The 26133-nt window shown below is 39.6% G+C and overlaps 1 pseudogene; it reads left to right on the forward strand.

The window, feature by feature from the left end:
* LOC116859507 overlaps positions 1-18434 on the forward strand; it is an 85380-nt pseudogene extending 66946 nt beyond the window's left edge.
* Positions 18435-26133: the final 7699 nt, after the last annotated feature.

The raw sequence follows: 26133 nt of genomic DNA on the forward strand, positions 1-26133 counted from the left end.
ATGTATTTTGGATACTAACCCTTTATCAGATAGGTCATTTGTAAATATAATTTGTCCCTTCTGTAGGTTGCCTTTTAGTTTTGTTGGTTATTTCTTTCACTGTGCAGAAACTTTTTATCTTGTTGAAGTCTCAATACCTTATTTTTGCTTTTGTTTCCCTTGCCTCAAGAGACATATCTAGAAAGATATGTCAGAGAAATTACTATCTGTGCTGCCTTGTATTTTTATGGTTTCAGGTCTCATGTTTAGATTCTTAATCTATTTTGAATTTATTTTTGTATATGGTGTGAGAAAGTGGTCCAGTTTCATTCCTTTGCATTCTGCTGTCCAGTTTTCCCAACACCTTTTGTTGAAGAGACTTTTTCCCATTGCATATTCTTGCCTCCTTTGTTGAAGATTAATTGACCATATAATTGTGGGCTTATTTCTGGGCTTTCTATTCTCTTCCATTGATCTTTGTGTCTGTTTTTGTGTTAGGCATTTCTTAAATATCTTACTATTAATGATTTCTAATTCAATTCCATGGTGGCCAGAGAATATAGTTTGGATGATATAAATACTTCTAAATATACTGTAATTTATTTTATAGTCCAGAATGTATATTGCAGTTTGGGGATATACTGTTCAATAGGTATCAATTATGTCATATTGGCTGTTCAATTCTTCTATATGATGTTTTTTCTTTTTTGTCTATGTGTTTTAGCAGTTGCTAACAAAGGAGTTTTTAAATATCCAACTGTTTATGAGTTCATTTATTTTTCCCTTCATCATATCTTTTTTACATACTGTGCATTGGACTCCCATTATGCTAATCCTCAACTCACTCCCTCTGAGTCTGGCCCCACAGCAGCGTGTTTCTCCCACGAGTAGGCATTAATGAGACTAAGATTCTGGTTTTTCTTCACTGACACAGCATGTTCCATACTGTCTCCTACTCAAGATACAACTTAAGGAATTTAATGGACCCCAAAATAAAAAATTTCCCTTTAGTACAAATAGTTTCATGTTACTATAGAAATGTCACAACTGAGAACCTCTTATTAGGGTGTGTGCCGTAGGTGGTGATGTGTTAAACCTATTTGGTTGTAGTTCTGACCAACATGCTATGTTATTGACAGTTGTTTGCCTGGGCTGATGGTTTCAGGTTGTGGCCAAAGAACTGACTGAACTAAATGGCCCCATCTGCATTATACTCATATCTGTCAACTCACAGACCTAGAATGTGTTAGAATTCCATTTTTAATTATATATAAATCTTTTGGGGTAACAGATATTACTAGGAAGCTCTGCTCCCAGAAGATAACTTTGTATGTAGAGGTAAAAGGCTGGCACTGTGAACATATAGATTTAAAAAACCCCCTTGGGGCGCCTGGGTGGCTCAGTGGGTTAAAGCTGCTGCCTTCAGCTCAGGTCATGATCTCAGGGTCCTGGGATCGAGTCCCGCATCGGGCTCTCTTTTCAGCAGGGAGCCTGCTTCCCTCTCACTCTCTCTGCCTGCCTCTCTGCCTACTTGTGATCTCAATCTCTCTCTGTCAAATAAATAAATAAAATCTTTAAAAAATAATAAAAATAAAAAACCCCCAAAACCAAAACACAGCCTCCATTTAGCGTATGCAACCTTCCATAGTGCAGGTCCAAATGAGAAAATATCCCAAACTGGTAACTTTTCTCCAGAGAGTGTCTTAGTAGGGGGAGGCCTTAGCAAATGTCCATGTATATTGGATAGCATTTAGAGATCACATTAGAAGGCTCATCTTAATAGTTGCCTTTTCATTTCCTTCCATAAAATTGAAGGGCAAGCATTTTTTTTTTGTCACATGGAAGAATAATGGCTTTTAACAATGGCTTTTTGATTTGCACTAAGCCTAATCTTTTTCTGAGGAGTGCAATTATCAAGGACATCGTCACTGTTGTATTGTCCTTGAGTACTAAGTGGTGAATTTGAAGATGCTAGAAAGCTTTCTTTGCATGAAATCAAGTCTCTTGAAACGATAACAGGCAACTGTTAGTGAAATGGAGACTAAGGTCTTCTGCAAATGTTATATTCTTCCTTCATTACTACTTTATAATGGAATGCAAGAACACTGTTTTATAGTCTATGCTGAGAACAGCATGTATTGACCTCTTGTCAGTACTTCAGTCTAGTGTTCTCAGTTTACTGTTGAGGTATAGTATAGCTATTGACAAGCAAAAGGAACTGCCAGAGATAGAGCATATATTATTAAAGCCGTTCATTTTCTCATCAACAGTTTATGTCTTGCTTTGGGTAATTAGTGAGGTCTTAGAAAGAATTAGTGTGGTATTTGTGAATATGTGTGCCAAGAGAGTATACATATACTGAATTAGAAAAGAAATGTACTCATTTATGAGGGAACTGAGCAATGTGAATGGTATGCACATAGAAACTGAACTCTGAGATCACTCACATGGTTTTCCAATTATATGCATACAATTGTCCCATTTATTGCTTTTTGTCTATAAGACTGACCCAGGGTCATTATGTTTCTAATGTTATACCACTGCATATATCCAAAACTACTTCTTCATTCACCCACTATTACCCTGCATAAACTGAAGAAAAAGACTTTATTCCCACTCAGCAACCTGGGGATATGTCAACCAGAGGATATAATTGACCAAATGGACTCAATCCATTTACATAGCCAAAATGTGTGCTGGAACAGGTAGAACTCAGGGACTAACCCAGATATGCTATTTCTAGATGATCTCAAGCATCTAGATATTCATATGATACTTAGGCATCCCAGTATTCTATCACTGGTATGTGTTGTTCAACGCTATGTTTCAACCTAATTCCATCTTCAAGCATACTTATTCACTTCAAGGTGGCTGCTGATAACACACTGTCACATTTTATATGGATGTGTTGCACTCTATGGTTATGGTCTATTTCATCCTCAGTATATTTAGGTTTCTGTCTTTTGGAAATGATTATTTCCATCGTATTTTGTGTAATCATGGTTCCAGGAGGGAATAACCTTCCCCTTAGGTGGCTCAAGTGAAACCACTTTATTTTTTTAAAGATTTATTTATGAAAGAGAGAGAGAGAAAGAAAGGAAGAGAGAGAGAGAGAGAAACAATCCCAAGCAAACTCCATGCTGGGTGCAGACCCCTATGTAGGGCTTGATCCTATGACCAGGAGATCATTACCTGAGCTGAAATCACGAGTCAAATGCTTCGCCAACTGTGCTACCCAGGCACTGCAAGTGAAACTACTTTAATGAATAAACTTCCTAGAGATGTGAGGCCAGGTTAAGAGGACCGACAATGGATGTTGAGGCCCCAGAGACTAGCAACAGAAGGAAGCCATTACCATCACTAGGGCTAGAAGAGTGAAGAGAGGTAAGGTGCTTCTATTTTTTTTTTAAATGTTCAGTTAGCCACCGTATATTACACCATTAGTTTTGGATGTAGTGTTCCATGATTCATTAGTTACATATAACACCCAGTACTCATCACAACACATGCCCTTCTTAATATCCATCACCCAGGGGCACCTGGGTGGCTCAGTGGGTTAAGCCTCTGCCTTCGGCTCAGGTCATGATCCCAGGGTGCTGGGATCGAGCCCCACATCGGGCTCTCTGCTCCGCGGGGAACCTCCTTTCCCCTCTCTCTCTGCCTGTCTCTCTGCCTACTTGTGATCTTTGTCTGTCAAATAAATAAAATCTTTAAAAAAGATACCCATCACCCCTGAAACCCTCAGTTTGTTTCTCAGGGTCCACAGTCTCGCATGGTTGGTCTTCCTCTCTGATTTCTCCCCCTTTAGATTTCCCTCCCTTCCCCTAAGGTCTTCTTTGCTATTCCTTATGTTCCACATATGAGTGAAGCCATATGATAATTGTCTTTCTCTGCTTGACTTAGTTCACTTAGCATAATCCCCTCCAGTTCCATCCATGTTCATGCAAATGGTGGGTGTTCATCCTTTCTGATGGCGGAGTAATACTCCATTGCATATATGGGCCACATCTTTATCCATTCATCTGTTGAAGGGCATTTTGGCTCCTTCCATAGTTTGATTACTGTGGACATTGCTGCTATGAACATTGGGGTGCATGTGTCCCTTCTTTTCACTACACCTCTCTCTTTAGGGTAAATACCTAGTAGTGTAATTTCTGGGACATAGGGTAGCTCTATTTTTAACTTTTTGAAGAACCTCCATGCTGTTTTCTGGAGTGGCTATGCCAGCTTGTGTTCCCACCAATGGTGTAAGAGGGTTCCCCTTTCTCCACATTGTTGCCAACGTTTGTTGTTTCCTGTTTTCTTGATTTTTGCCATTCTAACTGGTGTAAGGTGGTATGTCGTTGTGGTTTTGATTTGTATTTCCCTGATGGCTAGTGATGTTGAGCATTTTTTCATGTGTCTGATAGCCATTTGTATGTCTTCTTTGGAGAAGTGTCTGTTCCTGTCTTCTGCCCATTTTCTGACTGGGTTATTTGTTTTTTGAGTGTTGAGTTTGAGAACTTATTTATAGATCTTGGATATTAGCCCTTTATCTGTAATGTCATTTGCAAATATCTTCTCCTATTCCATGGGTTGCCTCTTTGTTTTGTTGACTGTTTCCTTTGCTGTACAGAAGCTTTTGATCTTGATGAAGTCCTAAAAGTTCATTTTTATTTTTGTTTCCTTTGCCTTTGGAGACGAGTCTTGAAAGAAGTTGTTGTAGCCAATGTCAAAGAAGATACTGCCTATGTTCTCCTCTAGAATTTTTATAGATTCCTATCTCACATTGAGCTCTCTCATCCATTTTGAGTTTATCTTTGTGTATGGTGTAAGAGAATGGTCCAGTTTCATTCTTCTGTATGTAGCTGTTCAGTTTTCCCAGCACCATTTATTGAAGGGACTGTCTTTTTTCCATTGGATATTTTTTCCTGATTTGTCAAAGATTAGTTGACCATAGAGTTGAGGGTCCATTTCTGGAGTCTCTATTTTGTTCCATTGGTCTATGTGTCTGTTTTTGTGCCAGTACCATGCTGTCTTGGTGATCACAGCTTTGCAATATAGCTTGAAATCAGGCAACATGATGACCCCAGCTTTGGTTTTCTTCTACAACATTCCCTTGGTGATTCAGGGTCCTTTCTTGTTCCATACAAATTTTAGGATTGTTTGTTCCAGCTCCCAACAAACAAGGACCCAGAGCCAGATGGCTTCCCAGAGGAATTCTACCAAACACTTGAAGAAGAAATCATACCTATTCTACTATAGCTGTTCAAAAAAATAGAAATGGATGGAAAACTTCTAAACTCGTCCTATGAGACCAGCATTACCCTAATCCCCAAACAGACAAGGACCCCATCAAAAAGGAGAATTGAAATGGAATATTACTCAGCCATCAGAAAGGATGAATACCCACCATTTGCATAGACAGGGATGGAACTGGAGGGGATTATGCTGAATGATATAAGTCAAGCAGAGAAGGACAATTATCCTATGGCTTCACTTATTTGTGGAACCTAAGGAATAGCATGGAGACATTAGGAGAAGGAAGGGAAAAACAAAGCGAGGGGAGGGGATCAGAGGGGGAGATGAACAAGGAGATACTTTGGACAACAAAGTGAGGGTTTTAGAGGGGAGGGGAGTCGGGACATGGGTGACCCTGGTGGTGGTTACTAAGGAGGGCACATATTGCATGGAGCACTGGGTGTTATATGCAAACAATGAATCATGGAACGCTATATCCAAAACTAATGATCTACTGTATGGTGACTAACATAATCAAAAAATATTTTAAAAAAGGAGAATTACAGACCAATATCTCTGATGAACATGGATGCCAAAATATTCAACAAGATTCTCATCAATAGAACCCATTAAAAGGATTATTCACCACTAGGAAGTGATATTTATTCTGGGGAAGCAAGGGTGGTTCAACATTTGCAAATCAATCAATGTGATAGAACATACCAATAAAAGAAAAGACAAAAGCCATATGACTCTCTCAATTGATGCAGAAAAAACATTTGACAAAATACAACATCCATTCCTATTGAAACTCTTCAGAGTATAGGGATCCTCAATATCATAAAAACCATCCATGAAAAACTCACAGCAGATATCATTCTCAATTTTCTCTTAAGGCCAGGAACACCACAGGGATGCCCACTCTCACCACTACTGTTCAACATAGTACTAGAAGTCCTAGCCTCAGCAACCAGACAACAAAAAGAAATAAAAAGCATCCAAATTGGCAAAGAAGTCAAATTCTCTCACTTCATAGATGACAAGATACTTTATGTGGAAAACCCAAAAGAGTCCACCCCCAAATTACTAGAACTCATACAGCAATTCAGCAATGTGGGAGGATACAAAAACCAGCTGCTTTTCTATACACTAACAATATAACTGTAGAAAGAAAAATTAAGGAATAGATTCCATTTACAATAGCAATAAAAACGACAAGATACCTAGGAATAACCAAAGAGGTAAAGGATCTGTACTCTAGAAACTACAGAACACATATGAAAAAAATTGAGGAATACACAAAAAGATGGAAAAACATTCCATGCTTATGGATTGGAAGAATAAAGATTGTTAAAATGTCTATCCTTCGCAGAGCAATCTATACTTTAAATGCCATCCTTATTAAAATATCATTGGCTTTTTTAAGGTAAGGGTGCTTCTAGACAAAGTAACTTGCACAATGTCACACAGCAAAGAAATGACTAAGCTGGGATTTCATTGGAGGTAGATTGGCACTCAAGTTTGCATGATTTACTGACCTGAACTAGTTCTTTTGCTACTTTCTTATTTTATATTAATAGCATGATTCACTTAATAATCTAGGTAGAGATTTATTTTAATCACATACTTGCATATATAATCATACTGCTTCAGGAGATGGACAAAGTATTTTATTTTTTAAAAATTACTGATATTTCTAAAGGCTTGGGAGCTGAGAAGGACCTACGAAGGAGAGGTCACCTAGCAGGAGCTGTCATTGTAAAGAAATGCAACTACTGCCAGAGGAGTGGTGCGGAGGAAGACGTTGGGGAGAAATACTACCCTTACCTTTCTCTTCTCCTGCCCTTCAGTGTCCTGTTGGTGCCTCTGGTGGGCTAAAACCCGTCCAGCAGCCAGCCAGCAAGGGAGCAGGGCTCCATGTCCAATACACAGAACAGGCAGAAAAAGGTGTAACGCAGACCTGCAGAGGGTGAAGTGGAGGAATGGAGAACAAATCAGCATACATTTTGAGTTTACTGCCTTTGCAATTTTATCCTCACCAGTCTCCCTCCATCCACACGTGTGTCTCCATCCAATCAGAACACCATGGAGTCCAGAAAAACCAGTTCATAACAAAACAAATGAAGAAGCAAACACACAACGGCGGAAACGGACCTGAAAATACAGAGAACAGACTGATGGTTGCCAGGGATGGGGGGATGGGCGATGAGCAAAATGGGTGAAGGGGAGGGGAAGACACAGGCTTCCAGTTATAGAAGGAATAAGTCACAGGAAGAAAAGGGGCAGAGCAGGGAATATAGCCAACGGTATTGTAATAGCGTTTCATGGTGAGCGATAGTAGATGGCTTGCTATGAACACGCCATTATGTAGAGATGTGTCCAATCACTATGTTGTATCCCTGAAACTCATGTAACATGTGTGTCAACTATACTTCAATTAAAAAAAGGAAAAAAGTGGCATCAATAAAGGCGACTACATGGGGTAAAAAACATCTGCCTTCCCTGCCCTCTGCTGCTCCCTCCCCTCTGCACTGAAGCTTTCTGGAGATTTGTTGCTTTTGGGACAGAGACTGTAGTCCTTACTAGGGCCTACGGTGTTCTACTAGGTCTAGTCCCAGCCGCTTCCTTCAGTCTTTCTTGCATTCAGCTCCCTCTAGCATGACTGATTTTCTTTGCTTCCTGCCTTATTCTGAATCTTTGAAATGTTGCTCCTTCCTCCTGGAATATTATTCCTGCTTTTCCCTATCTCCTAGTCAATGTTTCTTCATCCCTCATATTTCATCCTAAAAGGCACTTCCACATGGAAGCCTTCACATAATTCCTAGATCCAGTTAGCTACCCAATTTTATACATTTTGCTTATCTCGTGTATTTTTTCTTCATTGAATAGTCTCAGTTTAAAATTCTACTCTTATCCATTTGATGATTCGCTTGATTTCCATCTCTTCTACTACATAATAAGCACCATGAAGCAAGGAATTTGTCTGGTTTTGTTCACCATTGGATCGCAGGCCCTAACTCAGCACTTGCGAGTGATAGGCTTTCAAGAAATAGTCATAGTGTTGAAAGACATATGTGTACACGTGAAACTAATATAACACTGTATGTTAACTCTACTGGAATTAACAATCTTTTAAAAGACACACTGTGTGGGGGCACCTGGGTGATTCAGTCCGCTAAATGCCTGACTCTTGATCTCAGCTCAGGTCTATGATCTCAGGGTCATGAGTTCAAGTCCCATGTTGGGCTCCAGGCTGGGTGTGGAGACTACTTAAAAAAAAGGAAGAAAGAAAGAAAGAAAACCTACAAAAGACACACTGTGCACCTCAACCGCAGTTCAGGATGTTAATGCCAGATAAGATGCATGCATTAGAATGTGTGGGTTCTTGATCCGTTGTGAATTTATTACTCAGTTCTCTGTGCAGGAAAACACACAACAAGATAGTCACAGTTTATGTTGGCTCTTCATGTATCTTGCAAGTAAAGCAATCTTTTTTATTTGTATTTTCAGGTTATGTCCTTGAAATGTCTGAGCTAAAAATCATTGCTGGCATTATTATGCATCATAGAAATTGTGTTTCTGTCTAAGAAATAAAAAATAAATGTCTCTGAAAACTATGTTTAAAAACCACCTTTTTACTATCTTGCATTTTTCTTCCCATAAAAGTCACATTATCCTGGTCATGAAAAAGAATGCAGTTGCCAGGAAAAAGGTGTGAGTGTGAATGCATAATATTTAAAATTATTCAAAGTAAATGTTCTTTCACAGAGGAAAATTGTTATATCAGGAGAAATGCTGTCTGCTTCCTAAGAGACCATTCTAAACAAATAATTATAAACCACATTTTTGATGTGGCCTATGAAGTTCTGGATGGCAGAATATTTTTGTAATTGGCTTAGCTGTGTTCAGGGACACATGACTTCGGCCCTGTTGCCACATCCCTTATTAAGGCCGTTGCTACACAGGCAACAGGGAATATGTGTGAGGGAAATACCTTATAATTTTGTTGAATTAATTTAGTCAGTGCCAGTTATTTTTAACATTCCAAGAAGCAAAGAGAAAGGCGTAACTCCTTCAGTATGCCTATTGGAATGGGGAGTAATGTGGCGCATGCAAATGAGAGAATGTGCAGGAAGTGCCTAGCTTGGTGAGAATAAATACTATGTAATATCACACAGTAGACACTTTGTAAATATGAGTTCCCTTTCTCTCTATTTATTGAGGTACTCAAGTTGTCAGGGAAACACTGATTACAAAAGCTTCTGTATTTCTACAAATAACACCGTAGGCACACAGCCAGAGTGTAACCACAGGACCATGGCCAGAGGGAACTTATAGCCAAGTGTCTAAAGAAAACTCAGAGATTAGATAGTTTCCAAGTGAAGTTTAGGAGAAGGTACTTCATTTGGACCTGGGAATGCCTGGCTTTAAAATTGTATCTTTCATTCATCACTGGTATCAAAGACTGAATTCCTAAATTGGCAGTAATTGCTCCTTAGGCAATGTCATTGCATTTTGTTAAATATTTTAATTTATAGGAAAAAAGGAGATCATTTTTTAAATTATTAATTTTATTGGAAAAAAAAGAACAGATCCTGAAATTGCTGACTTGAGATAACTAGAAAAGGCTATATAGAGCTAAACCTTGGCTTTGAGATTGATGGGTTTATACTACTTTTGCCAAAGGGCAAAGTTTGCTTTAAAAATTATGGGAAGAAATTAAGGAAATAATGTGTTGTGCTAACTGTTTATGTAACTTCTATTTGGATTGACAAAGATTGTAATTTCAATTTAACTATCACCTGACATCACTGAATAGGACCCCCCCCCATATAGCATTATCAACAAAGCCCATCCCCAAAAAGATAAAAACAGAAATAAAACCAAAGCAAGCCCACCTTTTCCAATCCCAAGGGGATGAACGCTTTGCCAGTGCAAGGCTAAGTTGAGGACTGACAGTAAATATAAGCCTATAGTTAAAAAGCAAAGATGGGAATAAAAGCTATCAGCCAAGAAATGCTTTGTTTTACCACCACCAAATCTACCATGCTTTTCTATGTGTACCTATATATTTTGCCTCCTACTTCCCACTAAAATGGAAGGCACAACTCTGCAATGAATTAGTGCTACATGTTGAGTTTTGGCCATCAGCATGTGACCAATGGGATATGGACCAAGGCAGTTAGGAGTCTGTACGTTCTCCACATGCCTTCTCTCTCCAACCTCAATGGCTGTAAGTGATAGATTTGTAGATGGCATTGTTACCACTTGCAAGGAGCATAGATCCTGACTCACTGACTGGAGAGTAGTCTGATCCTGTCATGTTACTATACATATTACTACGACATGAGTGACAAGCCTTTGTTGAGTAAGGCCAGTGAGTATTCATTACCACAGCATAGGATTTACCATTCTAGCCTGTTCTAATGAATATACATGGCAATGGGTTCTGTCAGCTTTTCAATGATTTCATAAATTTTCACGAACTACTATCTGATGCATGCTTGGCTGTGCTCTTCTGTATGTCAGCTTTTCCTTAATTTTAGCTCTGCATTTTTCTCTATATTGATCATATCCCTTAAAAAAAGGTAATGGCATGGTGGGGTTATGGACATTGGGGAAGGTATGTGCTATGGTGAGTGCTATGAAGTGTGTAAACCTGGCGATTCACAGACCTGTACCTCTGGGGCTAATAATATATTATATGTTTATAAAAAAAATTTCAAAAAAGGTAATGGCATTGAAAATAATTTAACTTGGTTTTAATCCAGCATTTTCCAAAATGTTTTTCAAGAAGCACTACTTTTGGGAGATATTAATATGTATACCTGAACAGAATTTCCAAGCCTTTATAATTTTGGAAAATATTACATTCTATAGATCTATCTTGGAGACACTTGGCATATATTTTCATATTAAAGGCTCTGAGCAGAAGTGCAAGAAAGAAGCCAAAGTTATTTTTTCCCAGGTGTTTCTACATTTGTTGACCGTTAATTTTTTTCCTGCAAACATTTCTTAGAAGTAGTTCCATTTGTGGGATGCCTGGCTGGCTCAGTTAATAGACCATGTGACTCTTGATCTCAGGGTTGTGAGTTCCAGCCCCAAACTGGGTGTAGAGATTACTTAAAAATAAAAAATCTCCCCTGGGGCTAATAATACATTATATGTTAATAAAAAATAAAAATTAAAAAAAATAAATCTTTTTAAAAAAGATTTATTTATTTTACTCTAAAGAGGGGCTAAGGGGCAGAGGAAGAGAGAGAATCTTAAGCAGACTCCCTGCTGAGCGCAGAGCCCATTGTGGAGCTCAGTCTCACATCCTTGAGGTCATGAGTCCTGAAACCAAGAGTTGGATGGATGCTCAATGGACTGAGCCACCCAGGAGACCCTTGAAAATAAAAAGTCTCAAAAAAAAGTAGTTCCATTTGTTGAAAAGTAGTTATAGAGATAGCCTGAGGAAAAAAAGTCCTGTAATTTCACTTAGAAAGATAAATTTTCACCAAAAGAACATTGCATTGGTCAGAAGTCTACTAAAGAAACATAACCAATAGTTAAATGGGTGTATTAGTTTCCTAGGGTGGTTGTTAAGGTGACCAAAAAATGAATGACTTGAAAAAGCAAAAATAGTCTTTTCACACTTCTGGAAAGGCTAGAACTTTGAATCCAAGGTGTCAGCAAGGTCATGCTCCCTCTAAATGCTATAGGGAAGAATCTTTCCGTAGCTCTTCTGGCTTCTGGGGGTTGCTGACAATCCTGTATATTCCTTGGCTTTCTTCTCTTTGTCTTTTCTGTGTCTTCATATCTCCCTCTCCTCACAGGGGCACTGGTCATTGAATTTAAGGCCCATCCTAATTCAATATGACCTCATCTTCATTTAATTACACCAGTAAAGACCCTAGTTCTGAAAAACTTGACATTCAGAATCTATGAGATTGGAAACGAGGACCTCAACATATCATTTTGATGACACAACTCAAGCTCCAATAGCAGGAAATATTTTTCATCTAAATATCTATCTATCAATCAAACAACTGGCTTATGCAATTGTAGCAACTGGCTAGGCAAGTCAGAAATATATAGGGCAGGCCGGCAGGCTGGAAACTCTTGGGCAGGAGCTGAAACTATCATCCGCAGGCAGAATTTCTTCTTCATGTAAACCCCAGTTTTACTCTGATAGCCTTTTAACTGATTGCATGAGGCCCCCACACACTATCAAGGGTAATTCACTTTATTGCAAGTAAATTGACTGTAGATGTTAAACACATCTATAAAATGCCCTCACAGCAACATTGAGCTTAGTGTTTGATTAAATAACTAGGTACAACAGCTTAGCCAAGTCGACACAGAAAACTAACCATCAAACATAAAATTGTCAGATCAGGAAACTCCTGATGTTCTAGCACATCCTAAAGCTCTTAGGCACGTAAAAGCTTCCTTTTCTTCTTAATTAACAATTTTTTCTTGGGTTACCTTGATCAGCCATGAGGTAATCCTTATGAGTCCTGTCTCTGAATGAAAGGGAAAATTGATGTGATGCATCAGTTCAGAAGTTCAGAACTAACTCAATTTTAAGAACTTAAACATAATGCCTATTTGGCTGTCTTGAAATCTTAATCTAAGATTAAGATAATCTAAGCTATTATTCTTACTTTCTCAGTGGGCAAACTGGCCCCGTTTGGGTAAGCACCTTCTCCTATTTTTGCTGACAGGTTCAGACTCAACCTGAGGTAACAACCCAGTCCAGTTCTTTTTCCTCTGTGGGTCTCAGATAAACCCAATGGCCTTCTTCTTCTAGTCATTCTACTGTAGGAACATGTGTGTGCTGAGAAATTCCCCGTGCCCCTCTCCCAGGACAGAGAGCTCAACTGCCAGGTGCCGTCCATGCTGCTGGAGAGGAAGATACATGGGCAGGAGGGCACGTCACCCAGCAGAATTCTTTTCTTGCCTCAGATCTTCCAGGACCCTCTTTAAATATGGGTCGTGACTTTCATTGGCATTACGTTTGGAACTCAATTTTTAGTCACTCCTGGTACACAAGGCTGGTTTGCCTCTGCATTTCGATAACACTGTATGTATTGATATCCTAGGTGACATGTCTGCATAAATACATGAAGATGGGAACAGCAAAGGTCATAACTTTTCCTATTACTGAAGATAAAATTTAATGAGCTAGATCACAGGCTGCTTTAAGAACGGCCGTGCCAGGTTAATGGGGCTCTGCCACTGAAGCCAATTACACTTGGTACAATTACATCCTATTCTAATAGCTGTAAGTCAGGGTTATACAAAGATTCTGTCTCTGGGTAATTACTAGCTAGGAAGCAGGTGAGGGGAAACTAAGCAAATTGTCACTGATCATACAAGAGACACACAGAAAGCACAGAGCTTGTAGCTATTCCGGGTGCGTGTGGGTCATCTGTTGCTAAGAAGGAGCTGGCTTCGCAGTCAGAAAGCCCTCTTCTTCTAGCGCTGACCAAAAGGATATGTGATTTCAAAGACGCTTTTAGAAAAGTAGCTGAAAAGTGAATAGTAGGAGAGGGGGAGGAAGAACTCAGAAAGCCCTTCTCTATTGAAACTGTTTCCCTGAGGATTGGAAAAGATGTAGTGGGCTGATATTATTAATTTCTTCCAACCTAAATACAGGGGAGTGTTACCAAAACCCAGAATGATATTGTAAAATTTTAACAAACAGACCTCAAAGATTGACTTAATAAAAGACCTCCTTTAAATTCTCCGCTAGCCTCACCCTGGTGCCTATTTACAGGTCCTTTCTTGCGCATGGCTAAAAGGGGTCCATTGAAGAGTCTTCTGACAATTGAAGATCCATCAGAAATATAGATGAAAACACTTCGAAATTTCAAAGTTACAGAATTTTCCTATGATCTCACGGATCACTTTGCACACTATTGATTTTTGAAAAACCCTCGAGGAACCAACACACCTTCTCCGAGTGAAACACATGTGTTCAGGTTATCAGTGAATAAATATTTAAAGATCCAAGGGAGTGGGGGGTAATGTTTCCTTTCTGAAAGCACCGGTGACATTTATCAGAACTGTGGGAAAGTCATTACAGACAAGGGCAGCTGTATTTCTGCGTGCTGCCTTTTGAGTAGAATGATGTTTATAAGGGAATGAGTATTAAATAAATGACACAAGCAAAGTCAATTTTTCAAAATGTTCTTTGTTTCCAAGAGGTTAAAGATTAAAAAAAGTAATTCCTAATATTGGTTGTTCAGACCACAATTGGAAAGACTTCCAGAATGACTCAAGATTTTTTAAAAAATCCTTTCAAAGTAATGAGGTAATCTGTGGTAGAGTAGAAACAAAGAGAAGTGAGGGAGTAGGTGGTACAGTGTGGAGGCAGATCCTGTCCTCTTTCTGCTGCTTGCCCTGAGATTAAAGTTTGGTGATATTGCTCTTTTTGTCATTAGAAGAGAAGGAGGAGGTTTTTCAGTAATTGTATATTCATTCTGTCCCTTTTCTCTCTCTAAACAAAACTCATTTCTCTAGATTTTTTTTTTTACAATCTCTGAAATGTCATTTGTTTTTACTCCTTGTTTAAGATTGCTATCCTTTTCTTGGTTATCTTCCTCAGGGACTCTCCTTAAAGAATTAAATTGTGTAAGTATGATTAATAACTTGAAAGAGACATCAGTCATTCCTATCAAAACTGCCTCGTAGAATTGCCCTTTGGTGACAACCCCCACCCCCCCCCACAAGAGCCCTAAATAAACCAAAGGACAGAATACTCTTCCATTTTTCTTCTAGTTCTTTCACTATTCAGTTGTATGTATCATCTCAGTAAGGGAGAAAACCCCACTGAAAGTGTATTGCATTTGAGTTACCCCAGAAATGACGCAGCCACCCTTTCTACTTAATAGATCCAATGCTGATCTATGTTGGATAATTGCAGTGTTCTGAATGTGCTGATTCTCTATGAAGGCAAACAGATATTCTTCTTTAATATTTAAATGACTGTGGCTATTTGGAGAACATAATGATCAGCCTGGTCATTCACATAAGTGCTGGACAGTAGAGGAGAGAAAACAGGAGAAGATCTACTTAAAAAAAAAAAAGAAACATATATACTAGTGGTTTGTCCTAATACCAACGGGTTCACATTAAAGACAAGACAAAACAAAGTCACAAAGGAATGACCTTCTCACTGGCAGAATTAAACTTTCTTAAAGTGGACTTCAAGAATCACCCAGATCCATTCATATCCTGCAGTCTCCTTACTCAAGAATGGTCCACAAAGCAGAAGGCAAAAGAACATCAGCTTTGGGGACATCTGGATGGCCCAGTCAGTTAAGTGTGTGCCTTCGGCTCAGGTCATGATCCCAGGGTCCTGGGATCGAGCCCCATATTGGGCTCAGTGGGGAGTCTGCTTCTCCCTCTGCCTCTGCCCCACTCATGTGCTCTTGCTCTCTCTCTCTCTCAAATAAATAAAAATATTTAAGAAAAAAGAAAGGCAAAATTTCAAGCTTCACCTCAGACCTACTGAATCAGAATCTTCATTTTATCAAGTGATTTATAAGTACAATAAAGCTTAAAAAGCACTGCCCCAGACACAACAGACCATGAGGTTCTAGGGTCTACTTGCGTTATAATTTCTCTAAAAGAACACTTCAGACTTTCCAGATTCAATTCCAGATTCAGTTGCATGAACCTTCCAATAGGTCCATTCTCTGTTTTCTCTCTGTATTCTGGGCAGTGAGAGCCATTAGTGGTAAATGACTACTAAGGACAGGATGGCCTTTAGTGGAACAAACACTAAGCTTGGCGTCAAAGAGAATTATGTTCAATTCCTGACTCACCACTAGCTGTGTGAACTTGAACAGGATGCTTTAGCTCTTTAGTCTGCATTTCTCTCACTTACAAAATTGGGTTAATACTACTGGAGTGACAGATTTGTTAAGAGAATGGACCGAGATGACGCAAGCAGAGTGCTTAAATAAATCTCTAAGTTTGATCTCTTGCCTGAGGACCATCTCTACATTTCCGCCCAGAGCCTTGATGTGAACTTCCCTTCTCTGATTCATTCTGTAGTTTGTTGCCTCAAAAGTATTAGGCAGCTTCGCATCAGTTATATTCTTATATTTGAGGCTCACATTTCCTCAAAGCAACAACCTCTTAGGCCTCACCACAGACTCAACATGATAATTTAGGTGAAACAATTTTTCCCAAGCCTCACTGCAATTAGAGAACCCCAGAGTTGTTTCATGACCATCTGTCAAACTGTGACTTGGAGAGCGCTGAATCCCGTATCACAAACTAATTGATCCAAAGGACTCTTCTCATTTAGATTGCTGGACGACTGGTCCGTGTTTGCCCAGCACAAGCCTAGGTCACTCTTGTTTATCCAGGTGTGATCATTAATACCCTCAATTTCACTTTAAAAGAGGTCTCCTAGCTTGTGTGAGAAATTACACAGTCAGCTATAAGCAGATGACTTTGGCTTTCCAAAGCTAAACAGCAAGTGCGGAAGGAAATGTTACACTGGTTCCCTTGCTTTGCCTGAGCAGTTCTTCAAAAAGTTGCTTCTGATAGAGAACCCTATATATTGCATCGGGCTTCCCAATCCTATGCGTGGTCTGCTGCCTCTCTGTTGGCATTCAGGACCCTTTTATGTTCTGTCCTGTAGCATCCCCTCCATTGCACAGGATGCAAACTTGGGATCTCCCAGCTGAGTTCCACAGCGTCTTAGATGCCATACTAACATGCACTGGCATGAGCTTTGGGGCACAAATGAGAAGCACAGGTACCTTTGCCACTTCTTCTGCAAGTGGCAAGCAGACTCTGGGATCAAATTTGTGATCGTGTTGCGATTTCAAACAGAGGGTGTTTTTTCATTGCACGCTCTGCGTCTCCCAGCCACTTAAGCGGCTTTGAGGCTGAAGGTGATCTGTGAGGTTGGTAGTGACTTCCTGCAGATCCCTAACCCTGGGCAGCATCATCTCTCTAGGCCACTGCTTGCCTGTCCCTGCCTTATTCCTGCCAGGGCTTTGTAGTTTGCTTGCTTATTGATGTTCTAACACATCTATTGAGCTATAATTGATCTAATTAACCCTCTCCCTCCTCTTTGTCCCCCAGCCCCAGGCAGCTAATGATCTGCTTTCTGTCACTATAGATTAGTTTACATTTTTAAGTTTTATATACAAATGGAATCTTACAGCATGTACTCTGTTTTGTGTGGCTTCTTTCACTCAATGTTTTTTTGAGATTCATCAATGTTGCTGCACATATCAGATTTCATTACTCTGTATTACTGAATGGCATTGCATTCTATGAAAACACCTTATTCACCCACACAACCCATCGATGGACATTTGCACTCATTTTGTTTCCAGTTTCAGTTATTACAAATAAATCTACTAGGAACCTTCCTACAAGTCTTTGTAGAGACATGTTTTCATTGCCCTTGAATAAATAATTTAAGATCGCAGTGGCTGGCTCTTTTTCGTGGCACTTCAAAGGCAGCGGGCTCTTAGGACAAAGCTGAACACTCTTTGCCAGCTCCTAGCTGCCAGAAACTCACTAAAGTGGACGATGAACATAAACTTTGTATCTTATTTGAGAAATGTACGGCTACAGAAGTTGCTATTGATGCTCCAGGAAAAATGGAAGGTTCCATGATCTGAATGGTCTGAATCTGTGGTGGCCATGACAAGCAAGCCTCCTACAGGAATCGGGGTGTCTTGACCCATGGCCGTGTCTGGCTGTTGCTAATGGGCATTCCTACTACAGACCAAGTAGGACTAGAGAAAGAAAGTCTGGGGTTGCTCTACGGATGTCAGTGTTTTCAATTTGGTCATTGTAAAAAAAAAGGGGGGGTGGAGAAGGATATTCCTGGACTCATGGATACTACTGTGTCTCATCACCTGGGGCCCAAAAGAGCTAGCAGAATGTGCAAATGTTTCAATCTCTCTAAAGAAGATGATGTCCATGAGTATGTTGTGAGAAATGTCCTAAACAAAGAAGGTCAGAAACCTAGAACTAAAGCACTTAAGATTCAGCACCTTGTTACTCCACATGTCCTCCAACACAAACATCTGTGTACTGCTCTGAAGAAACAACACACTAAGAAAAATAAGGAAGAGGCTGCAGACTATACTAAACTTTTGGCCAACAGAATGAAGGAAGCCCAAGAAAAATACCAGCAACAAATTGCCAAGAGATGGAGGCAGTCCTCTCTGAGAGCTTCTATCTCTAAGTCTGAGTCTAGTCAAAAATGAGATTTTCTAGAGTAACAAATAAATAAGATCAGAAATGTTAAAAAAAAGAGAGCAATGGCTGGATCACAGGGAGGTTTGTTCAACTTTTGTAGAAACTACCAGTTTTCCAAAGTGATTGCACTATTTTATAGTGATCGTACCATTGTCTATGATTTCTAGTTGCTTTGCGTCTTCACCAATGTCTGTAACTGTTTTTTAATTGTATCTATTCTAATAGGAGAGAAGTAGAATGATCCACAATGCCATGAAGACTTAAAAATGGCCACATTAGCCTGGAGGGGTCTTAGGTAAGAGATACAAAGTACTAGGTAATGGTGAAGGGTGAGAGAGAAGACAATGAATCATGGAATAGTGGTGGCCATGGGGAATGACTTGGAGAAAATACCCTCTCCTTGCTTTGTGAGCCTCCAGAAGTGAATGAGGAGTGATGAGGAAGGTTAATAGGTCAGTGTGAGAATGCTCTCTAAAGGGTTAAAGAAAACCCCTTTCGTCCAACCAGAGAACCTTAGCCTCCCCAGAATCACACCCACAGAGGTGTTAAGAGTGGTACTTGGTGATTTCAAAGCCATATCATGCCTTCCCCAGTATCTGCCATGCTATATTGATGTCCAAAGAGGTGCTCAGTGACGTCTAATATGCCCAAACCACCACTGGCTGGGTAGTGCTTAGCTGATCAATCAAACTGAAGAACGTGTCTCCCTGGGGACAGTACATATAGGCAGATCAGAGGCTCTGGGTTAGGCTGGTTCTTGCCTTCATCATGACTAAGGTAACCAGGAAAACACAGGGGTCTGGGATAGTTATAATACAACCAACCCCAAGCACCAAAGGGAGGAAGATGAGAAAGACCCTCTGTCAAGCGAGGTCCAGAGATGGTGTCAAATGTGAGATGGTGTCAAGGTGAGATGACTTCCTCTTTGTCTCCCAAGTCCTTTACCCTATCCCTGCCTGGCACAAAGCCCCTCATCGGTCTCCATCCTTTTTTATGAAGCCCCCCCCTTCCCATTTAGTCCTCATGCACTTTCTCCAAACTAATGCCCTGGCCTCACTCTCTTGCCATCCAGACACCAAGAACAACCAGGAAGACCAAAATATCCTTCAAGGGAACCCGAGAAAAGCAGTCTGAGACATCTACCATTCATTCAAAAAAGTTGAAAAGAGCGTAAAGCCAATATGCAACTGTCACCATATGCTGAATAGAAATGACATCAAAGTAGGAGAAGAAATCAAAATAAGAGACAAGATCAAAGCTCCCAGAACAAGAGACCCTGGAGAAGGCCACCACTTCATATAACTTGTGCAGCCAGTAACTGAATAAAAAAGGCCAAAGACCTCAGAAATACCTGTTGAGGGGCACCAGGGTGGCTCAGTCGGTTACGCTTCAGAGTCTGGGTTTCAGCTCAGGTCATGATCTTAGGGTCTTGAGATCAGGGCCCTGGGCAGGCTTTGTCCTCAGTGGGGAGTTTGCTTCTCTCACTCACACTCTCCCTCTGTCCCTCCCTCTCTTCTCTCTCTCTCTCTCTCTCAAATAAATCAATAAATCTTAAAAAAAAAAAAGGAAAGAAATATTTGTTGCATCTCCAGAGGCCTGCTTTCTGGGAAATGGCCAACCACATAGAAGCTGAATCTCATACCAACAGGGCAAACTGATGGCTATGATTAAAATAAAAATCAAGTTGCAAAAAGATGAAATCCTGTGTGTTTCTGTGAATTCTTCATTGGTGGGGAAGGAAGCAGGAGCCAAGGCAGGTGTGTGAGAAGGGAGGGAAGTGGTGTCCTGAATGGTTGGGGACCAGACCCTCAGGTCCACTGTTAGCCAGACATTAGGGATAAGGACTGAGCTTCAGAACTGAGCACTGAAGATAAATTCCCCTCCTGAAGATAAATTGCCCCCCTCTCACAGGGGCAAGTAATATATGGATGTGCTGTTACTGCATTTGTTTGGGGTAGAGAACAACATTAGGGTCTAGATTGCCACAACCCAGACGGGAAGAGGGTTTGATGTGTGGACGGTGACTGTGACTATGATAGTTTCAAAAAAGAAAAAAAAAAAAGACAAAGCAAAGAAATCATGTCCTGGTCACCTACCAATACTGATTAGGCTCTTTTCTCACTAAGAAACTGGGGGTAGGGAATGGGAGTAGTCCACTCCCAGGGCAGGTGATAAAAAGGATCTTTGTCTGCAAAGTTTTAATACAACTATAAAACCCAATAAAAGCTGATCTTTTAATTATCACCACACCTCAGCATTTCTAAATTAATTACAGTGGTAAAACAGTCTTCCTCAATAGAGCCTTTTGCTAGTTCAAATTCTAAACATTTTTGTGATTTAGGTTTCAGAGGCATAAGTTTATTCTACAACTAAATAAAAAACTAAACTTGATCCAAAATGGCCAAAGGATTTTTGTATATATTTCTCCAAAGAAGTTATACAAATGGCCAATAGGTACATGAAAAGATGCTCAACATCATTAAACATTAGAGAAATGCAAATCAAAATCATGAGATACAACTTCCTACCAGGAGGGCTACTGTGGAAAAAAATTGAAACTAACAAGTGTTGATATGGACGTGGAAAACAGTTTGGTGGTTCCTTAAAAAGTAAACATAGAATTACCATACGATCTGGCAATTCCTCTCCTAAGTACCTACCCCCCCTCCCCAATTGAAAAGAGGTAGGCAAACAAATACTTGTATGCCAGTGTTCATAGCAACAGTATTCACAATAGCTAAAAGGTGAAAACAGCACAAGTGTCCATCAGCCATAGAAGGAATGAAGTCCTGATCCATGCTACAACATGGATAAACCTTGAAAACGTTATGTCAAGTGAGAGAAGCCAGACGCAAAAGGACAAATACTGTATAATTCTCCTTAAAGTGGTAACTGGAGGAGGCAAATTCATAGATACAGAAAATAGAATAGAAATTACTGAGGGTTTCGGGGGAGGGTGGAGTGGGGAGTTCTTCGTACTCTGGGTACCAATGGTTACAGAGCTTCTGTTTGAAAAAGTTCTGGAAATGACTACCAGTGATAGCTGCATTGTGAATGAACTTAATGCTACTGAACTACACACTTAGAAATGGCTAAAAGGGGGAATTTTACTTTACGTACATTTACTTTATGTACATTTCACTGCAATAAAAATGCAAAAAAGTCTCTGTAATATTCAAAATAGCACATTTTTAGTATTTATCCTTTTTAAAAAAATCATTGTCTTTTGCCGTAGAGTTCATATGGAGAACGTGCTGTTGTACTGTTGGCCCCAACACAGGCTGGAAGTTACCACTGATCTATAGAAAGTTCCTAATGGTTTGGAACTGTTTTGCGATGAATTCCAAAGCACTCTCAGTCTATGATCCCAGAGGTCCTGTACATAATACACACATCCCTCATTTCAACGGAAGAGTCTAAGTACATGATGGTTTCACAAAGACTGTCAAGGTAAAGTCACGCTGGATTAATTTGCTTAATGAGCTGCTAGGAAGCCGCAATACTTTTGGGTAATGTAAGCTTCGTTAGGTGGGATGAGAGTAATATTTAGTCTAGGGATAGTTTTGTCCCGCCTCTGCTGCAAACCCCTCTTTGTACGCTACCCTGTATACTATTGAATCCTCTGCACACTATCCTCCCTCCTGTTTGAGTCCCGGGGATTGTTCCTCCCAAACCTCTTGGGTAGCTCTTCCCTCGGTCTAGGGAAGTGTCCTCACACACATTTGCAATCAGTAGTAGGCTGAGTACCCCGGGGGTGGGGTGCAGTGGCATCTGTAGATCCTTGAATTCTCTCTCTCTCCTTCTCCCATTCTCCACCCCCTCATCTCATTCCCCTCTGGCATTCTGCCCCCTGAACTCCAGCCACCCTGATCTACCTGGAGGCCCAGCTCTGTCCCTTCACCTTGGCGTTACCGCCAGGCTCTCATCAGGTTTCTTGCTTCTGTACCACAACCTGGAAACTCACTCCAGGCCATAAGCTGGGTGCTCCTAAGCCTCACCTTGTTTGTATCCTGTGTCATGGATATCACCATCCCTAATTAGTTAATGTCCCATGTCTTGAAAGCGTTTGGTCAATATACTTTGTTTTTATTAGTTGTTACAAGCAGGAAGGTGAAGAAGTTCTTGCTACTTCATTTTTCTCAGAATTTTTTCTCCTATCCCTTGTAATGGTTTTGAAAAGAACTAATTTACTGTAACAAAACAAAACAAAACACTTTTCCTGTCTGAATAACTTCGAATTGTTCCTATTTACTACTGGGACATTGACTACAGGTATGCCTAGAGTTTGAAATAAATGATGTAATAACACAATTGGAAGCTAACATTTACTCAGTACTTACTGTTTAAGGGCAAATTACACATTTAGTAAAATGACTCAGTGAATATTAGCTGACTCTGAATATTACCAATTTTATTTAATATTTTTAGTACATGTATATGTAATTCAATTACATTTATTTGAAACTATGCTTTATTACTGTATAAGGAGTAGTGATGCTAAACTAGGAGCTAAACAAGTTCTAAATACTAGCAAATTTAAACAACGGACATTTTGACATTCAGTGCCTAATAATTATGCATGATTTCAGTGACAATTTACATAGATTCAGTACTTACAAGACTTTGCTTGCCTTATATTTCTAACACTTTCTAAAAGTAGGGTATTTGGGGACTACAGAAACTGATCATAAAAGTGGAATTTTAATTTTAAACCTGCATTATAAATTATAAACATAATGAGCTTTTTGTAAAATATTTTTAAAATACAGAAGCTTTTTTTTTTAAAGATTTTATTTATTTATTTGACACAGAGAGAGAGAGAGATCACAAGTAGACAGAGAGGCAGGCAGAGAGAGAGGGGGAAGCAGACTCCCTGCTGAGCAGAGAGGCTGATGTGGGACTCGATCCCAGGACCCTGGGATCATGACCTGAGCCGAAGGCAGAGGCTTTAACCCACTGAGCCACCCAGGTGCCTCTAAAATACAGAAGCTTAAAGAAAAATGAAAATAAACAATAATCCCATTGCCTACTGATAAGAATTCTCATGGTCAACTTTATATCTAACCAGTATTTATCTAAATACAACTTGGAATCTTCAGCTGAATGTGTGTATATGTGTACATACTTAAGTTTTTCATAAACTTATGTTGATATTGTATTTGTAATGTGCTTGTCAAAACCATATGGTTTTATATTTTATATTTCTTGTACCATTTTATAAAGACTGTTTTTGAGAAAATATAGACTTGTTATTCATATACTTGCTTTAATTTTCAAAAAGAAATCCTTTTACTATTTCACGCCATAATCATTTTGGTCTATCCTAAGATAATCTCTCTCTTTTGTTTAGAAGTTGCTTATAAGAAACCTCACTTTAAAAAAAAAAATGATGGTACAGCCAGTGGTGTGCTGGAATCCTGTCATACTACTTTGCTTGAATTCAGCTAATTTATAACACAGAAGTCTCTATCACACAGAAAAGGGGAAAATGGTACAAAAAAGGGCCTTTTTATTCCGGAGAACCAGTTATTAGATATACTAGTGTACCTCTGGGTATAGCCATGTCATAGAACACAAGGCTATTAAATGAAGATGGAAATAGATGAGGAAAAAGTCAAGTCACAGAAAATATATGTATTATATTCCTATTTCTGTTAATAATACATTTATATGCATATGCAAAGAAAGAGATCTTTAAGAACTATGGTTACCTCTGAGAAATGTGATTAGGAAATGATCTGATTTTTTTAATTTAAAATTTTTTAAAGATTTGTTTATTTGAGAAAGAAAGAGAGAGAGACAGAGTGCGTGCAAGCGGGGGAAGGGGCAGAGGGAGAGGGAGGAGGGAGAAGCAGACTTCCCACTGAGCAGGGAGCTGATGCAGGGTGGGGGGTGGGTACTGGATCCCAGGACCTTGGAATCATGGCTTGAGCAGAAGACAGACGCTTAACCAACTGAGCCACCCAGGTGTCCTATGATTTTTTAAAAAATTATACATGTTTGTATTTATTTAGACTTTTATAATAAATATTCTTACATATATTAAAATTAATGCATATTTATTTCAGGAAAATAAACTTATTGTGCTGATACTATCTTGAAGGTATTGAGATAATAACAAACATGGGCACCTGCATGCTAAGTTGGTTAACTGTCTGCATTTGGCTCAGCTCACGATCCCAGGGTCCTGGGATCGAGCTCCCTGTTGGGCTTGTTGGGGAGTCTGCTTCTCCCCCTCCCTCGGTCCCTACCCCCTGCTCATGCTCTCTCTCTCTCTCACTCGCTTGCTCTCTTGCTCTGTCTCTTGCTCAAATAAATAAAATCTTTAAAAAGATAATAACAAACATAAACCACTTATTTACTGTTTACAATATGTCAGATGCGATTTGTGCTAGGGTAGTTTTAATTTATTTTTTTTAATTTTTTTTAAAGATTTTATTTATTTATTTGACAGACAGAGATCACAAGTAGGCAGAGAGGCAGGCAGAGAGAGAGGAAGGGAAGAATGCTCCCCGCTGAGCAGAGAGCCCGATGCGGGACTCGATCCCAGGACACTGAGATCATGACCTGAGCTGAAGGCAGCAGTTTAACCCACTGAGCCACCCAGGCACCCGGTAGTTTTAATTTATGATTACCCATCTAATCCTGCTACATTCTGTGTGACTTGGATTTTATTGTCCTTATTTTGCAGAAAGATCAATTGAGCTGCATAGATGTTATTTGCCTACCATCAAACAGTCAACGTATGTGTGAATACTCGGTTTTAAAGCCAGTTTTTTTTTTACCCCCCTCTCTGCTGAGTGGAGAACTCCACTTGGTTGTTTTGGTACAAGTCATTTTGCAAGTTCCATCCTGGAATTGATGGGGAATCTTAAGAATATTAGAAGAATGACAATTGCATGAGTCCAGAACTTATAGGCTATTAATTACAGAGAGCTGAGCAGTATTCTGTGTAACACAATTCCCCAGAGAAAGAAATTCTTTGAAGAGGTCACCCGGACAAAAAGGCTTCATCTTTTTGTGCCTCAGCTTTCCTGTGTGTAAACTAGGGCATCTCAAATACTTCCATAAATTGATGTGAAAATGAAATAACAGTGCACTTATTATTAGACTGGCAAAAACGAGAAAGTTGGATACTACCAAGCCCTGGTTGAGTTGTTGGGACATTGCACTGTTGGTAGGAAGGCGTGTGGACTGGTACAGCAATTATCGAGAATAATCCAACAGTAACTAATCACATGCATGCAAACTTTACAATCCCATCATTCTGTGCGTGGGGATCTCTACCAGAGACATTTTCACACAGCTCCGTAAATTCTATGCAGTGTCTACATTATGGATGAAAACTATAACAGTGTGGTAAGAACCACACACATTGCTGAAATCATTCCCTGGTGACACCAGAAACTCTTTCCAGTTTCACATTCTAATTGCTTAACATAGCAAGATACTTCCTGCTCTTATTAAGCCTTAAAGATATTTATATGCTTTTAGACAGACATTTTATAAATTGTTTTAGAATGTGGAATATTTAATTTGATGTTAACTTTCATTTTGAAGAAAAATTTTTGAAAGAGTAAAGGACCTTTCAGTCAAATGAACTGAAAATTCTTCCAGAGTAACCACTTAATACCAGGGCCTCTGCTAAGCTTTGCAAATATGGAGATGCATAAGGTGGAGTCCCTGACCTCAAGAAGCCTGTACGAC

This window comes from Lontra canadensis, unplaced genomic scaffold (genome assembly GCF_010015895.1).
Source record: "Lontra canadensis isolate GAN:19392208 unplaced genomic scaffold, GSC_riverotter_1.0 scaffold157, whole genome shotgun sequence".
Taxonomy (NCBI): Eukaryota; Metazoa; Chordata; class Mammalia; order Carnivora; family Mustelidae; genus Lontra; species Lontra canadensis.